This window comes from Dermacentor albipictus, unplaced genomic scaffold, assembly GCF_038994185.2.
Source record: "Dermacentor albipictus isolate Rhodes 1998 colony unplaced genomic scaffold, USDA_Dalb.pri_finalv2 scaffold_19, whole genome shotgun sequence".
In the NCBI taxonomy this organism is placed as follows: domain Eukaryota; kingdom Metazoa; phylum Arthropoda; class Arachnida; order Ixodida; family Ixodidae; genus Dermacentor; species Dermacentor albipictus.
The window spans coordinates 1,973,571-1,992,794 of NW_027225573.1; positions in this window are offsets into that span (position 1 = coordinate 1,973,571).

The following is a 19,224-nucleotide window of genomic DNA, read 5'->3' on the forward strand; positions in this document are numbered from 1 at the left end:
GAGCAAGTACATCATAATCTCTATGCAGGAGATGTAGCGAGAGGTCCGCATGTAGCCGCAGCAGTGAGTTAGTGTTCCACTGGAGGACGCTAGGGCGGCGACGACGATTCCTTGCCCTAGGCGGATCAGCCATGATAGTTGGCTGTGGTCTGTGTTGCCACTGCCTGCAGGCAGATGGCTCTCATAGGATGTTCAGCAGGCGGCATAGAGCCGACTGCCTGCATGGTCAGCAGAAGATTGGCCACCAGTTGCTCCACTGTAGTCAGGGAAAAGGGGGCCGCAGGCGATGGGGTCGTGGTGACCGCAGCGGCCTCCGACAGGATTGGCAGCGTGGACAGCGGCGTGAGCGCATTGTGAAACTTCTGCTTTTCTTCAGGCGTGTACGGTGTGGAACCGGCTGCAAGTTTGCTGCAATCAACGACTCTGGTGCCCAGCTGCTTGCGATAAGACTGCGCTCCCTGGGACGAATCAGCCCTTCATCTGACCACGTGGACCACGTGGCCTATTTCCTGGTGCTTGCACGGGATAAAAGGGCGCTCGGACGGCTACGCGGGTCACTTGGCAGCGTGGACAGCGGCGTGAGCGCATTGTGAAACTTCTGCTTTTCTTCAGGCGTGTACTGTGTGGAACCGGCTGCAAGTTTGCTGCAATCAACGACTCTGGTGCCCAGCTGCTTGCGATAAGACTGCGCTCCCTGGGACGAATCAGCCCTTCATCTGACCACGTGGACCACGTGGCCTATTTCCTGGTGCTTTCACGGGATAAAAGGGCGCTCGGACGGCTACGCGGGTCACTTGGCAGCGTGGACAGCGGCGTGAGCGCATTGTGAAACTTCTGCTTTTCTTCAGGTTGAAATACTTTTATTATTATTTTTCATTTGAATTGTATAACCTTGCTGTCCGTGCTGCCAAGTTGCTGTCGGTTGTTATCATATGTATTTTTCTTCCATTATCAGAGACTTGTGTTGACAATGGCTACTGATATTGCAGACTTGAAAAGGGAATTCCGTAGGGAACTCCGGGAACTGAAGGGCAGTTTTGACTTCATAAACAAAGCCTTTGAGGATCTAAAAAGCGAATGTAAAACCCTAAAGACTGAGAACGAGACCCTCAAAGCAACGCAAGCGGTGCTTGTGCAGGAGGTTGAGGCACTGAAAAAGCAAGCGACAGCGCAAGATCAGTATTCCCGGAACAAAAACATCGAAGTGAAAGGAGTGCCGCATAACAAAACAGAGAATCTCGAGAAGCTACTAAAGCAGGTTGGAAGTGCACTCGGTGAGCCTATCACGAAGGAGGATGTCGAGATTTGTCACCGCGTTCCTGTGCGCAACACCGATGCAGATCCAAATATAGTGGTTGTTTTCAACCACCGATCCAAAAGAGATGTTGTGCTTGAGAAGGCCAGAAAGACTAGGCTAACGGCAAAAGACATTGGGTTTACCATAGACAGACCAGTGTACATCAACGAACACCTTTGTCCTCAGCTAAAGAAACTGCTTGGAATGACCATCGCTAAGAAAAAGGAAGCAAACTGGCGTTTCGCATGGTCTAAAGGAGGCAAGGTTTTCGCGCGCAAGACAGAGGAGTCACGCATAGTGCGAATTGCGTGTGAAGCCGATCTGCAAAAAATTGGTAACTAAAGACAGCTAGGAAAGCGCGTTCGGTCCAATTTTATAACTTTTCTATGGTCACACCCAGGGACGTTGTTGCCCCTAAATACAGCGATTGTATTACCTTTCTACACTGCAATGCGCAATCTGCGTGTGCTAAGCATGACCAGCTCACTACATTTTTCAATGAATTTTCTTTCCATTTTCAAGTTATCATGATTACCGAGACATGGTATGCGTCTGAAAACGAAGTAATGTGCCTGCCTGGTTACAACACCTTCTTTGTCAACAGACCTTCTCGTCGCGGTGGTGGCGTGTTGCAGCTTGTGTCAGAGCGCTTATCGTGCAGTTTGCTCGATGACTTTTCCATAGCTACCGCAGATTACGAAGTTCTAGCACTAAAGTGTGGAAAATGCGTGTTTGTCACTGTATACCGCCCCCCAGATGGAAACACCAACACTTTTTTTTCTTTTTTGGAAAAATTACTCAGCTTTGTGTCAGTAAACGAACTGCGCCTTACTATGGGAGGAGACTTAAATATCAATTTTTTACGCCAGACACCAAAATCTTCTGAATTGAGAACGATTCTCGAGTCATATCACTGTACTAATGTTATTACTGAACCTACACGCATCGGCCATCTCTCTGATAGTTTAATAGCTGTATTTGTAACAAATTCTTCTGAACATTGTACCGATTCAGGTGTGATTGTCACTAGTTTAGGTGACCATTTACCAATTTATATGTTCTGCCGTTTTAATCACTGTTTTAAAGATACACAACACGCTGATACATTTCTCGTGCAAGAAATCAACGGCAAAACATTAGGGGAATTTCGCACGAAAATTGAAAATATAAACTGGAGCTTTGTGCTTGAAGTAAGTGATGCAAACAACGCTTACAATACATTTATAAGCATTCTGAAGGAAGCGTATACTTGCTGTTTTCCGTTTAAACAAGTAAGAAGGTCCACTAAAATACGCAAGCCATGGGTTACGAATGAGTGCCTCAAAATGATTCGCGAGAAAAATTTATTATATGCTCAATTCGTGAAAACAAAGGCCACCAATGATCTCGCAGCGTTCAAGAAATGCCGCAATGGTGTAACTAAACTTTTGAAAAACACAAAACGTGCATACTTTGAACATCGGTTTAATCAAGCAAATGGTAGAAGCGAATCAGTCTGGCGTGAACTTAACGAGCTTTTAAGACCAGACCGTGAAGATGAGTTGGAAGTTACTGTGGGTGGCAAATCGTTAAGGGGCGAAGAGCTAGCAAACAGCTTTAATGACTACTTTACTTCTCTAGCTTCAAGCAATTACAACAAAACAGCAATTGAGTTTTTGGGTGTACTACCCAATAAAAGTTCAGCCTTTTTTGAGCCAACGTCTCCGGAAGAGGTTTTCTTAGTTTTCATGTCCCTGAAAAACAGCAAAGCGCGTGATATTGATGGGCTGCAAATAACACCCATTAAATTTGTGCTCGATCTTCTGTCACCTGTCCTCACTCATATATTCAATATTGCTTTATCTACTGGAGTCTTTCCCGAAGCAATGCAACATGCCAAAGTTACTGTACTGTTTAAATCGGGGAACAAAAACGAATTTTCAAATTACAGACCAGTTTCAGTATTACCTGTAATTTCAAAAGGATTAGAAAAAATTATCTGTAAAAGGGTTACATCATTTTGCGAAAAACATTCTATCATATCCAAGCAACAATTTGGTTTTCGAAAAGGAATGTCGACAGAGCTTGCTTTACTGTCACAAAAAGAATTCATTCTTAACGGTTTTGAAGATAAAAAGATAACAATAGGAGTTTTTATTGACTATTCTAAAGCGTTCGACCGGATTAATCATTTAATTTTATTTGATAAATTACGACATTATGGGTTTCGCGGCACTCCATTAGCACTTATACAGTCATATTTAAGACATAGAAAGCAGTGCGTCTCAATTAAATCCCACCAATCAACCCTTCAAAAAATTTTGCAAGGAGTACCGCAAGGCAGCGTTCTTGGGCCAACATTGTTCAACATCTACATAAATGACATCGTTCATATAAGCAAAAAAACACACTTCATAATTTATGCCGACGACAGCAGCTTGTTTTTCCAGTCAACTAGTCTGGCTTACCTTTCGGACCTGGCAAATAACACCCTGAGTAGTTTACTTAATTGGAGTAAAACTAACTCGTTGGAAATAAATAGTACGAAAACAAAAGCTATTCTGTTTGCTCCACCACAGAAAAAAATTGATAGAAACATACTGATAACGCTTGGTGCGGAAAGGATAGAGCTTGTAAAAACGGTAAGGACTCTAGGAGTAGTTTTTAATGAGCATTTATTGTGGGATGATCACGTCGCCCGAGTTTCAACGTCTTTGGCCAGGGCTTGTGGCATACTATGCAAATTCAGACATGTTTTACCCCCTAAAATTAAACTTTTAATCTACAACAGCCTTCTTGCTCCTCATATAAATTATTGCAATCTCGTATGGGGAACCACTTCCCAAACGAATCTTCAGAGACTACTAGTCCTGCAGAAAAAAGCCGTTCGCAATATTGTGAATGCCTCTTACGATGCTAATACAGCTGCAATATTTCGCTCCCTTAATCTGATTCCCGTACAACACTCGTACGAAACAAACCTTGTCTTAAAGTGCAAAAACAGTCTTCTATACAACAACACATTTTTCTTAGATATATGCAAATTAACTTTCCCCACACATGTACCGTACAATATGAGGCAAAAGAATGCTTGGCTACTGCCATTTTCAAGAACAAATTATGGCTTCTCTAGATTAGAATATCGCGTACCGAAGTTACTAAACGCCTTACAGAATGTTGATATAACCCTAAATGATATTTCTAGGTGAACGTTGACAGCACAACTTTCGGAATACGGCGCATTTACGTGGAACCAGTGACGCAAACGGTTGAGCAATTATTAAAATGACTTATATAACGGTATTTTGCTTATATTTCTTGAGTATCCTTTGCACAAAAGCATGTTGCTGTACTAAATTATACCCTTATAAGTGGCTGTATAAATTACAATGGCATGTTTCTGAAAAATGAATGTTGTCACAATGTTTAAAGAACAATGTTTCAAGAAAATGTTGTAAATGTACTTGTCTTTTTTTGTATTGGTGAATATGTGCGCACTTCTGTCTTTCTCTCTCTCTCTCTCTCTCTCTTATTGACAAATTAACAGAAAGTTTTTTTTGGTATGAGTGTGTGTGTATATGCATACATGTACTCTGAATGTCTGTATCAATCTGTGCGTGTTGCCAAGAAGAGGGGCAAGGACCTAGTCAAGCTGCTGTTTTGCAGCTTTTTGTTCTTGCCCTAGTGTTCTTTTTCTGCTGTAAAAAAGAATGCTGAAATAAAATGAAATGAAATGAAATGGATCGAGGGGCCTCGCTTTCGCGGTCTCGAATCGTACTGAAATTTAAGATCAAGCAAGCATTTGCCCTTTTGCTCTACGCGAGGTTTCTGTCCTCGCTGAGCTCGCCTTAGGACACCTGCTTTTTTTTAAGGATACTGGACTCGATGGCCTCCAGGAGGACCCTCTGAGCAGGCTCTCCGTCCACCCCATGCAGAAAGCCGGTGCTCTTCCAGCACTCAGCCGGTAGACGGGCAGTCACCGGGATGCCGTGGAGCTCAATGACCGCCAACAGCTCCTCTAGGCACGCCCGAGTTGTGGTATCAGCGGCCACCATTTTGCGCTTGTGGTTTACTCTCATCACAGCAACACCAGACCGCGCAGAAAGTGCCACCGCGAACACGAGGCGTGGCGCACCACGGAAGGCTCCCCCGGGTGCCGCTGGGGGGAAAAGCACCGTGCGGACCACCTCAGGGTTTACCGGCAATGCTGCATTCTCCAGGGTCGTTGGGCGCCGCCGGTCTGCCTTGGAGCGGACCAGCTCAAAGCCGTCCAAGGGGGGTTCCTGATCGCAGGGGACCTCGTGCTGCACTACCTTGAGGGTGGTGACTGTAGTCGCTGGTGCAAGGCGCGAGTCAGCAGCAGCCCGGGGGGAAAAAGCATCCGAAGTGCCCGCAGATTTCTTCGAGTTGTGCTTCTCCTTCTTCTTTTTCCCTTGGTTCTGCTGTGCGGGAGGGACTTTCAGGAATTCTGCCGGAGGATGTGCAGGTCCATGCTGCGTTGGATCAGATGGCACAAAATCCGCGAGCTCCTTCAGGACCGAACCGATCGGGCTGCTAGCAGACGACGCAGCAGCTGGCTGGTGGAGCGTGATCAGGGGCTTTACGTGATCATCAGTAGTCGCGCCCTCTCTTGGAGAGAGCGCCAAGGAGGCAGCCGGCGACTCATCAGGAGTCCGAGAGACGGCACTCGCAGCGGGGACGGGATAAAACCCCTCAATTTTTCAAAAGTAGCACCATTCTTAGATCTTTCCGCCACCCCGCTCACCCTGACGCGTCCTCCTCCACGCCTCCTGTCGCCCCAGCCTCCACCGCTCCCCCATTGGCCAATCTGTGTCACGTGGAAGCAGGCGCCGCGCTTTTGTGTATTTTTTTCTTTCATGTGTGGAGCAGGCGCCGCGCTTTTGTATATTTTGTTCTTTCCAGCGCACGCCGACCTCCATTGTTGGGCCTGCGCGACGAAAGTACGGCAGGCGGACTGACGGAGCGCGTTAGCGTAATAGAATGTGCAGGGACGAGAGCTTAATTGCGGTGCCATGCTGCTGCGCCTTCGGTTGCCGCAACAGACACAGCGAGGTCAAAAAGCTTTTTGCTTTGCCGTCCGGCGGGCGCAACGCAAAAAGAAGTGTGGATTCGCAGGATCGGGTGGGCTGACTTCGAGGAAGTGGCAAAAAACGCACGGCTTAGTGAAGTAAGGGCCACGGCTACTCACAACCTCTTATTTTGAGCCTAGTTCACGCCTTCCGCTTCGAAAAAGTGTGTGTTCATGCTCTGCGTGGTTTTTAGCGCGTTGTTTGACTTTTGTTTTTCGAATGTGCTCTTTGTTTCGTGTAGTTTTGTCTTGCGGTGAAATGCACGCTTCTGCAGCTGGCCTGTGACATAAAAGCGACTTTATTCAGGGTGTGTTTTGAGCTCCACCAGAAGTTAGCACATTCTCGACGCTTTTGCAAGGCTCACTATGACTTACGATGCAGTCTTTTAGCTTCGAATGTAGGCCCGCATGTATTGATTCGGTTTGTGGTGATTAACGTTTTTAACGTTCCGAAGCGACTAAAGCTAGGATTGAGGTCGTAGTGGATGGCTCCGCATAACTTTATCTAGCTCGCCTGGGGATGTTTAACGTGCACTTTGATCGTAGAGTCGTACGTGGGCCGGTAAATTCCTCGTTGGCGTTTCATAATACTCGCACGCTAGCGCTGCTTTAGAAGTTGGCGCCTCGGCGCGATTGTATTTCTTCAATAAAATTTGTTTACTAGTTGTAACAACTTGTCATTATTTCGTATTATTGACGGCGCCTCCAGGGCACCAAAGCGGCAACGGGAACACCAAAGCTAGAACCAGGGCTGGATGGGGCTCGCCGAAGCCTGTGCATGCCAAGGGGGTATAAGATCGCGGGCAGCCAATTTTGTATGCGAACACTCCCTGCGACGCCTGCATTAGTGTAATGTTACGTGCTCTTCAGAGGCCTCCATAAGCCATTACATGTGCCCTCCTGGAGCAGTACTTGTAAAAAAAAACATATCGTCACGATTACCAAAGCACCCCGCAATGAAAGAAACGGCCCTGTTGCCAGGCATTGCTGACCGCACACAGCCGAAATCTCTCACGCGCCGACCGAAGAAAAGTGTCCTGCAGGTACGTGAATGAACCTTCAAAACAACGTACACATACTTTCACACTGTCAACACCTGAAACTTTGGTAATTACGCGCGCGTTTGAGTTCACCGCGTGCTGGCGTCGTGTTTCAGCAACACGAACTCTCAACGTCGCGCGCTTTACGCCTTAAGTACGCCTTGAATAATGGTCATTTTCTCTATTTCTTCCGCAATTCCAACACGAAATTCTAAAGGCCAGTTACCGAGTGACGAAGAAAGGTATCAATTGAAAAAACTGCTCCGCAGGTCTCGAATGAACTTTTCTGCGGAATTCCTCCCGTAGCGTGTTAGCCGTCGTCTGCTACGGCAGGCCCACCACCGGCGGCGCCACCGTCGAGGCCGCGCCGAGCGGAGGAGGAGGGAAGCGAATGGGGCTGCTTTGGGAGATTGAGGTAGGGTGGCTAGAATTCCCCATTCTAGCCACCCTAATTGAGGGCTTTAGGACGGGCTCGTTAGCTGGATGGATGGATGTTATGAGCGTCCCCTTTGGAACGGGGTGGTGGGTTGCGCCACCAAGCTCTTGCTACTATACTGCCTAATATTCTACCTAGGTTAAACAATGCAAAAAGAAAAAAAACACTATGAACTACCACGCCCAAATTTTCTGATCCCCTATTGCGAACTGTGCTTTTGTACGTCTCCGTCTTTTGTCGTTTCCCTACTTTTCTTCCACCAATCCTCCAGTCGCCTCTTACTAATGTGTATTGCGGACGTGTTTGCTTTACCACTGCTCCCTCTGAACCCAAGGGCTTCAAGGAGGCCAGTGGTGCCTAAATCGACCACTGGGTAGACGTCTTCACATTCTAATAAAACATGCTCCGTAGTTTCCCTAGCTTTACCACAGCAAGCACATGCTTCTTCTTCCTTCTTATATCTCGCTTTAAAGGTGCATGTTCTAAGGCATCCTGATCTCGCTTCGAAAAGTAATGAGCTTCCCTTTGAGTTATCATACATGGTTTCTTTCCTGATTTCGTCTTTTCCTCTTAAGTAGTTACTCATGGCAGGTTTCTTTTCCATTGCCGCCACCCATGAGTTTATTTCAGCTTCTCTGACTTTCCGCTTGACCTTTGTTGTTGTGTTGTCCACCCTACAGGCCGCATACTTGCTGGTAAGCTTCCTAGTTCTTTTCCTCCACTGTGAATCAACGTTTTACCTGTACAGATACGTGAACACTCTCCCAGCCCATTTACTTTCTTCCATATTCCTCAGCCGTTCTTCATACTCAATTTCGCTGCAAGCTTCCCTCACTTCAAAACTAGTCCAGCCCATATCACCCTGCACAGCTTCATTTGTAGTCTTCCCGTGAGTGCCCAATGCGAGGCGACCCACTGACCTTTGGTTCGCGTCGAGTCCAGATTGTGCCCCTGATTTATAGCAAACAACCGCATTTCCAAAAGTAAGTCCTGGAACCATTACACCTTTCCACATACCTCGGAGGACCTCGTACCTTTTGTATCCCCATAGCGCTCTGTGCTTCATTATGGCTGCATTTCTCTTCCCCTTTACTGTTATGGTTTATCGTGTGTTTCCATATATCCATTGCCTTCGCTTATCCATATACCAAGGTATTTATATTCTGTTACCCAAGATATTTCTTGGCCCTGTATCTCCACTGTCTATTCCCTGTTTTCATTGAATACCTTAACACCTGATTTTCTAACAGTAAATTTCAAACCTAAATTGTTGCCTTCCTGTCTACAGATATTAGCCAGACGTTGCAAATCACTTTGCTTTTGAGCTAGCAACACAATGTCGTCCGCATAAAATAAACCTGGGAGTTGCTGCTCTACTACTGTACCCGACTGTTTGTGTGAGAGAATAAACCCGATATTACTTCCTTCTAGCACCCTCACCATGTATATCATAAACCGCATGCAGCGGGGATAAAGGGCACCCCTGCCTCAGTCCCTAGTTGATATGAACTTTCTCTTAGGTCCTCCTCCCTTCCCATTCAACGCAAACGGTATTTTCTAGGTAAATCTCTCTCAAAAGCCGTAGGCAATCGTTACCTAAGCCTTCCCCTTCCAGAATATTCCACAAAATGTTGCGGTCTACGTTGTCGTAGGCTCCTGTAATGTCTAAAAAGGCCACATACAACGGTCTGCTTTCTGCTTTTGATGTTTCAATACACCGAGTAAGAACAAACAAGTTATCATCCAAACGCCTACCTATTCTGAAGCCATACTGAAGTTCTCCCAAAATGCCATTATTCTCTGCCCAACTTTGAAGCTTTAATTTGATTGCTTGCATTGCTAGCCTGTATATTACCGATGTAATGGTCAACGGTCTATACGAGTGAATTCTGTCTTTATCCCCCTTACGTTTATATATTAAATTCATTCTACTTTGTCGCCAACTGTCTGGCATTCGTCTATCTTTTAAAGCTTTTTCCACTGCTTTCACCAGAGCATCGTTACTTTTTGGTCCTAGTTCATTTATCAGCCTAATGGGAACCTCGTCTAGCCCTGTGGCTGTGCGCTTAGAAATTTTCTCTTCCGCTTTCTTCCAGTTTAAGTTTGTCAGCACCAGCTCCTTTTCCACTTGGGTCTCTTTCATGCTGTTTTTTCTTCAAATGCAACCTCGTCATTGCCTTGGAAAGATTCGGCTGTTACTTTTCGGATGTAATATATTGCTGCTTCTCCTTCCAGTCTGTTTTCATCTTCGTCTAGGATATGTTCTTGTATTGTTGTTGACCTCCTGCATAATAATTTTATGTGGTTCCAAAATATTCTAGGTGCGGCCTTCTTTATTTTCACGTATTTCTGACAACCAACGTTCACTTTCACCTTTTACTTTTGCTTGCACCAGTAGTTGAACCATCGACTTTAACTCCCGGTATATGTCCAATTTACTGGTCACTTCATCCTGCGGCAACTGCGCCTTCTTTCCCTGCTTGTGCTCTCGAGATGCTTTCTGTCGTTCGGCGATCGCTTCTCGTATCTCCTTGTTCCACCAGCTTTTCGGTTCCTTTTTTCCTTTCCAACGAACATGTTGTTTCTCTTTCTGTATTTTTGTCAGTATTACGCTTAGAAGCTCATCATATTCCCACTCTTTACTTGGCAATTTGCCAAGTTCTTCCTCAACTCTAGTGACTATATTTGCTATTTGTTCAGCGTTCCAATTTGGACTGGCCATTTTGCTCTCCTTGCACTCTTTCCCAACTACACATCCCATTTTCAAAATGATGCGTTTATGGTCGCTCCCTATGCTGCTAAATCCTTCCTCATCGATGACTATTTCTCTCAACTTATCATGAATTCCTTCTGTCATCAGACAGTAATCAATAGTCGATTGCCGGTTTCCCGCTTCCCACGTGATCTGTCCTTCACACTTAGGCCCTGTATTCACGATAACGAGGTGATGTTGCTCACAAAGGTCTAGCGTTGATTTCCCGTTATTGTCGGTATACCCATATCTATCCTGTATGTGGGCACTCATGTCACCTAATAGGACAATTTCAGCACCATTCCCGAAACCCTTAATATCAACGCTTATGCATTCCCCTAACTCTTTATTCTTCTCTGTGCAATTTTTTCCAGTCCACAAATACGTAACGCCCAGACAAGTTTCTTTACCACTCATTGTACCTTATAACCAAAGATGTTCTGGACATTTTGAATTGACTTTTTTTCTATTTGGCTCCCTGATGGATGAGCATTCCGACTCCCCCTCCCTTTCTTTCCGACATAGTTCAGTTGCACCCTTCCCAAACAGAATTCTCAATAACTGGCGGCTCTTCCGAGTCTATAAGGTGCGTTTCTGTAACCGCATACACCTCTATTTGTTCTATATTTAACTGCTCCTCAATCTCTTCCCACTTTTCCTTTCTTCTGCCGCCCTGCATGTTTATGTAGCCTATTGCATGGCTAGCTCTTTTTCTTGCTTTCCTCCTTTTTTTGTTATCGAGGGCGATGCTCTTCTGATGTTCCCCTAGGGGACCTTTTTCATTACTATCTACTCTGAACTCCTGAGCGCCCGCGGGCCCCCAAAAGAAAGCAACGGCGCGACCACCAAGTCACCAGCCCACTTCTCATGCCAGCCTGTAATTGAAGTGGATCCCGTCTCGCCTAAAACCACCACAACTTCTCACTTCCCCGTTTACTTCGACAACCTCGAAGCCTTTCTCTCGGCTCATTTTCCATATTGCCTCATTAGCAGCCACTACGGCTCTTTGTACGTGACTGTCACGTACAGGCATCTCCGGAACCGTGAACACCACGATCTGCACCTATGACAAGGTTGCGCACGTGGGCATTTTCCGCGAGCTTTTCTTTTGCTCGCTCTATGACAGAACCCAGTGTCCGCCCTAGAAATGTCCCTACCGCCACTCTTTTGTCGCCTTTCACCCTCGCCGCAATTGCTTTTGAGCGCCCAGCCAGGTTTGAGTCGCCAGCGATAATCACCCTTTCACTCTCTCCTACCTCGCCCTGCTTCCTTTTGTCCTTTGCCGCGTGATTCGGACTCCACAACGGACACTGTCCCCTGGGCTCCTGCTTTTTCCGCGTGGCGGACTCAAGGTAGGTGCCGCTCTTTCCAGCTAACCCTTCATCACACTAAATACATTCCACGTACTTCGGAGGCACTCCCTCGCCTGTCGCGTCGGGGGTCTGCGTTCCAATTGTCACGCACATTCTCGTTCACAATGGCGACCCTGTTCAGCTTTTTCTCGGCTGCTTCAAGTCTCTCTTCAACTACCTTCCATGCATCCCGCTCCCGGTTTCGCTCATTTTTGAGCTCTTGCACCTGTTTGAGAAGCTCTTCCTGGAAAATCTCCATTTTCTGCAGCCTAGTATCGACATCACATTGTGTGCCGGTCTCCTCATCTGCCTTGAGGGAACACCCGCGCACTGCCGCCTTTCTCGCCATGTATTGCACGGCTTTTTGCAATTACTACAATACTATCATATTGCTACTACTGATGCAAATACTATAATACTATGATACTATATCAATACAGAGCGTGTGCCTTTTAGCAAAGACTGATATGCACAGGACCCAAATCCTCAATATGTCGCAAAGCAACTCTCACCACCGTTTCAAAAACAATCCTTGCGCGGAGACCGAAGGTATGACACGCTCTCGCACGCGCTCAACCACGCCACGCTCTCACTTTCCTACCAAAACACGCACAGCAAAACCAATAATAGCTATTTGTCTAGCCACTTCTAAGCTACCATTTAAAGACTACAAACACTCAATGTCCCACCCGGCTGCGTGTTGGAGCACGTGGCACGAAACGACGCTCTAACCATCCTGCAAAACAAATGTACACGAAGCACGCCCGCGCACCTGGAATGCGAGAGACAAAAAAAAAAGGAAAGAGAAAGAAAACCACCTAATTAGCAAATAAAGAACAGAAGCAAGCTCAAAACATGCACGAATACTTATGATTTCGTCGCCGCCATGGAGCCCCGAAAAGCACGTCCATTCGCCACAAAATCCAAACGAAACCTTTCGCGACATCTGGCGCGCGCGCTTCCTAGGAAGTTCCTGTAGCAGACGGCGCTCAAGCTAAACCGCGGCGCCGCGGCATTCGTGAGATGAAAAAATATCTGCACTCGCGCGGAAATAAAACCTACTGGTGCCTGGCTGTGGTGAAAAACGAAAGAAGGGCCCGAACTACTAAATCTAATTCTTTAATTTAAAATGGGGGCTGAAAGAAAATCGCTCAAGAGAGCGGAATGAGTGCTTGATTGCCTCGATTCCGCATGTTAACCTTTCGTTCGTTTGCGCTCAATGACCGCGCGAGCCTTGGTGATTGCTAGCGCTTAATCCCGTTTGCTCTGTGAATTCGTTTTCTTGTAAGTGTGCTGCGTACACATAGCGGATACTTTGAATGAATAATTCGTGTAAATATAGGGCTGACAGCCGCTTGGACCGAAAAACTTTCGACATAACGTTGCTAAAACGTGCGACCCTCACGGCAACTAAACAACATCCTGTGTGTGTGTGTGTGTGGAAACGAGCGCCCCAACAGTCTTCTTGGCACTGAGTGAGTCTGTCGTGTAGCGATTAGACGACGACTGTTGTGTTTTGTGGTTCAGTGCTACGAGCCAGTGCAACTGTCGTGGCTTTCTGAAGCGGCAGTATGGATCGTGTCAGTGAGTCTCCTCAATCGTGTTCGGGCTGCCTGCGCCATCTAATCTCGCGGCACACGAACATAAAGCGTATAGCGTGTGCGCATGTGTGAATGCGGCTGACTGTTCTCGTGAACTGTGCGACATCGCCACGTGAACTTGAATCATGACGCGCATTGCTGTGTTTATGCCTTTTCGCCCCCGTGCACCGCTAAAGCCCCGTAAGAATTAGAGTGCCCTTATACGAAACGCACGCGGATAGGCCTAGCTATTACTGCAGTGTGTTTTCCTGGCGATCCGTGTATCGCTTCTGGCGTTTTTCTTATGTTAATTTCCAGTTGTGTGTATTTCATCAGTAAAATGGCATCGCCGATTACTGAAACATCTTCGAGTGTAAGGAAAACTTAAAAGGAACGAGCTCGCAGGTGTATGTAATGTACTTTGATATATTGTATTATAGTTTATTATTAGATGGCCAGTAGCAGCGGCTACGTAGTATTCGTTTTTAAAAGCAGAGTAATGCAGGCACTTAGGAATATATTTATTCCCATATGCAAAGCACAAAATACGGTTAGGATATGCAGAGATGGGAATGACTTTTTAGACATATTGTAAAGCGCAGCTAACAACGCGCGCACAAACACAGGAAAGTGTAAAAGTAGAATTCGCTGCTGAAATTAGTGATTTCTCATCGCACGTAACGCAATGCGGATATTTGTCAGCGAGTTAATGCGCTTCTGCCCCATTAATTACTTGCATGCAAGGTTATACTGCACTTGCTAAGTCAACGGGCTCCTAATGCACTGAAATTAATAATCTCCACAAACTACGGCTGTCAGCATTCATGCGTGCGAATAAAATACTATCGCAGCTCTGCACCCCCCCCCCCACGTGTATACTATAAAGGAGATTTATTGGAGTTCGTAGCGACCACCGGTTCTAGAATGCATTGAGCACAGTCCCAGAGCTCGAGCCTCTGCTGCGCGCTTGATGCTGCCGATGCTGCTGACTCTGCGCTCACGTTCGTTGTCGTCCTTACAATACGTTCTCTCGGACTTTCACCCGCCGTGGTTGCTCAGTGGCTATGGTGTTAGGCTGCTGAGCACGAGGTCGCGGGATCGAATCCCGGCCATGGCGGCCGCATTTCGACGGGGGCAAAATGCGAAAACACCCGTGTACTTATATTTAGGTGCACGTTAAAGAACCCCAGGTGGTCGAAATTTCCGGAGTCCCCCACTACGGCGTGCCTCATAATCAGAAAGTGGTTTTGGCACGTAAAACCCCATAATTTAATTTCTTTTCTAGGACTTTCGTATCGCTACTTTTATCGTTTCCTTCGTATCGCAACGTTACTTTCCACGCATAGTCGTGCAGTTACCGATGGTTCAGTCTTTTCGTCCAATTCTGTGCAACGATGCTTTTTCTTCTGGTTAGGTTCTGGTTGCCGCGCGGGATGCAAAATAACTTCTTGCTTGCCTAAACATCTACTTAACGAGACCAATACTAAGTCTAATCAGAGGCATGTCATTGGTAGAACCATACATGAGGCCGCATAAATGATCTCTGAGGACGAATTAATCCGCACGCTTGCTAACAAATATCTCCCAGTCGGCTCAGGGCGGCCATACCATACATGAGGCCGCACTAATGACCTCTGAGGACGAATTAATCCGCACGCTTGCTAACATATATCTTCCAGTAGGCTCAGGGTGGTCTCCTGTACATCTCGATTACCAGGGCCAGGCCAATTCCTACCTGGATGCAGAGTTTGACGTTAAGGTGATTCGTAGGGTTCTACATGGACTCAATGGTAGATCCACACCAGGGCCGGATGGCACCTCCAACAAGGCGTTACGAAATCTCGATGAAAAATCAATCGCTTACCTCACAGAGGACATTAATGAATTTTGGAGGAATGGAACCGTCCCATTACCTTGGAAGACTGCTCTCGCAGTACTCATCCCCAAACCTGGCAAAACACCTAGCGTTGACAACTTGAGGCCCATCTCGCTTACATCCTGTGTGGGTAAGGTAGCGGAGCACGCGGTCCTGAATCAACTCTCCCGGTTCCTGGAGAATAACGACCTTTACCCCCATAGTATGATAGGATTCAGTCCAGGCCTGTCCACACAAGATACCATGAAACTGATTAAGCATCAAATCACAGACAATGACTCTAGCGACACTCGAGCCGTTTTGGGACTTGATCTTGAGAAGGCCTTCGACAGCGTTCTACATTCGCATATCCTAGCCTCGATATCTCGGCTCAATCTGGTTGAGAGATTTTATAACTATGTTAGATCGTTCCTCTCGGATAGGAAGGCTACCCTCCTGGTGACCGATCTCGAATCACATCTGCTGGAACTTGGCGAGAGGGGCACCCCACAGGGGTCAGTCATTTCCCGCTGTTTATTCAATATAGTCATGGTTGACCTAAGCAGAAAGCTTCTCGAGATTGAAGGCATCAAAAACACTATGTATGCTGACGATATAACTATATGGTGCACATGATGCAATGACGGTCAGGTTGAGGGAGCCTTACAGGAGGCAATAGACACTATTGAAACCTATCTCGAAGCCACCGGCCTCAGATGCTCCCCCTTGAATTCGGAACTTTTGCTGTATAGTCCCAAGAAACGCGGTCCAAGGCCCAAGGGATGGACATCGTTAGAAGACAGAGACATTAACTTATATACAAGAAATGGTTGTCGTATACCCAGAGTCGATTCAATCAAGGTCTTGGGCATAATCGCTGAGTCAGGGGATACAAATGGCAAGACCATACGCAAGCTAATTGCTAAAACTGAAAGTGCTGTTCGTTTAGTTCGGAGAGTATCAAATCGGCATCATGGACTCAAAGAAGATAACCTCATTCGACTAATGCATGCCTTCGTTCTATGCCACTTTAGATACGTGGCAGCCATGCATCGATGGAAACGGGCAGAGCGGGATAAATTGAATGCACAGCTTAGGAAGATTACCAAGCGGGTTCTCGGGTTACCCGTATACACTTGTACAGAGCGCTTAATGCAGCTTGGCATTCATAACACTCTTGAAGAGATTGCAGAGGCCCAGGAGCACGCACAGCTAACTCGCCTCACAACAACGAAGGCAGGGAGATCCATCTTGCAGGAACTCGGATATCACCCCGATAGAGTAGCGGAGGAGTTCTCCGACGTTCCTCCGTCGATTCGTGAGAACATTACGGCCGCGCCAATACCTAGGAACATGCACCCCGATCATAATCGCGGTAGAAGGAGGGCAAGGGCGGCCAACCTCCTTAGGCGAATACACAGTGATCAGCGACAGGTCAGCTTTGTGGATGCCGCTTCTTGTAAGGGACGTCGGGCGTTCACCATCGTCACTGTTGATGGTCGGCAAGGAATCACCAATGCTGCCTCGGTTCGGACGAGGGACTCCAAAATAGCTGAACACATGGCTATTGCACTAGCCCTGCTGGATAGCTCACCGGATGTCATCTATAGTGATTCAAGATCTGCAGTCAGGGCATTCGAAAAAGGCACCGTTTGCAAACGGGCCCTCAGACTTATTGGGGGCAAAGCAATCACGCACCACTTCATTTATTGGTTTCCGGCACATCAGGTTCAGATAAAGGGTGCTCCTCCCAACCTCAACGAGTTGGCTCACGGGGCTGCGCGTGACCAATCGGAAGCCGACTCCCGAGAGAACAGGGACACGCCCTCCACCTACAACGACATTATTAAACACTACTATCTCAGCCGTAGAACCTACTTTGTTCCTCATCCGCGCCTAAATAGAGCTCAAGTATTAACGCTCCGTCTACTACAAACGAATACCTATCCGAATCCGTCGCTCTTACATAAAATCTATCCGGATACTTACACCAACGCTACCTGCCACGATTGTGGAGATACAGCCACGTTAACCATATGCTCTGGCGGTGTGCCCGGTCACGCTCTATCATCGCTAACAGCTCGGCCAGATGGGAGGCAGTTCTCCGCAGCCCGCTCCTGGCTGACCAACTCTGGGCTGTCCAGCAGGCCCACGATGCGGCCGAGAGGCTCGGCCTTCCGCTTCCCACGTGGGAGCGGCCCGCTTCGTGAACACTCACGATCTGCAGGACCTTCATTAAAGTTTTACCATACCATACCATACCATACCATCCTTCGTCCGGTTTCGGCACCCAACCACACAGCAACAAGGCATTTCGGCCAACCCGGAACAAAATTATCGCAGCAATGTGCATTCCACAACAGGCGAAACGCGCGCACTTCGCCCGGCGGGCAGGAACTTTCATGGCGGCAAACGGGCGCAGAAACGTCACATGTCAGCGATCAGCCTATCGCTGACGTCGTCGGCTGGATCAAATCCTTTCTCTACTTTGAAATTATTGAGGGATTTTACCGTCCGCTCCACACGTCCGTCGGGTGATACGCGAGCCTCCGAGCAAGCTAGGTGGGGCTGTTTGCGAGGGCCAGCCCTGTCGTCCTCCTCTCTCAGCTTCACGGGCGCGTTTCCGCGAGCACGAGGAGTCCATTTCCTCGTCGTCATCTGAAGAGGGAAGGGAAGCGGTAGTCCTCTCAGCAAGGGTGGTGTCCTGCGCCAGGGACATGGGGCTCGCCTGGGGGGACTCCACAACTGTTGCCGCTGTGCTGCCGAGCACAGCCATAGGCAGAGCAAGAGCCGCTGGTTGCGTAGCTGTGGCTTGCTTGCGCAGCCATTCGTCGACAATATGCGCGGCACGGTTCGCGAGCTCTTCTCTTGCACGGAACTCTTGAAGAGTCGACGGCTCGAATGTCACGAGCGACGTGCTGGCGTGTCGACGGTGACGCGCGCGCGGCGGGCGTCTTTCCGGCGAGAGGAAACTCGTGATGCTCGCGGAAAAAAAAAATTAGAGGACGCTTAAGCTTCGCCTTCAAGAGTGGAACGCGACAGCGTTCCCATCGACCCGCCAAGGGGTGTAAGACAATGAGCTACGGCGCAGGGATCACTTACGAGGCGCCCCGCATTGGACTTCGCGCCCACCTATCACACGGAGAGCGTCGAGCAACGCAGCGTTCGGCGCGGCAACGAAACATGCGCCTGAGCAAACGGAACTAACCAAAGAACTCGGTGTCTCGGAGGGGGAAACGATCTACGCCAGCCAAACGTCGTGATCGGCACGGGCAGAGAGATAGATAGATAGTAATCTAGAGAAAGGAACGGCGCTTGATTCTGCAAACCGCGTGGGAGCACGGCGAAGCGTCGTCAGGGGAGAGGGAGTCGGGGGAGAGGGAACCGGTCCGCGCACAGCCCCAATGCGCGCATGGCGCGCCACCTCTCGTGGCAGCGCCGTAGATAGAGAGGAGGGGGTCTTCTGTGTTTGCCGCAAGATGGCTCTGCGTGTGCGGTAAGCGCAGAAGAAATGTAGCGGAAACGTACTTCGCTATCGTGTAAATGCGGCGTCTGTAAGTTACAGGCTCATAATTACCGATATACACCGCAGTATAACTTTCTACGGCACGTTTTTAAGGCAACCCCGCGTTCACTAGACGCGCGTTTGTACCGCTTTCAAACATCGAACTCGTGGCTGAGTGGTAGCGTCTCCGTCTCACACTCCGGAGACCCTGGTTCGATTCCCACCCAGCCCATCTTGAAAGTTGCTTTTTATTTATGAAGTGCCTGCCGTGATTTATCGCTCACGGCCAACGCCGCGGACGCCGACGCCGACACCGACGCCGACGACACCGGCTTTTCT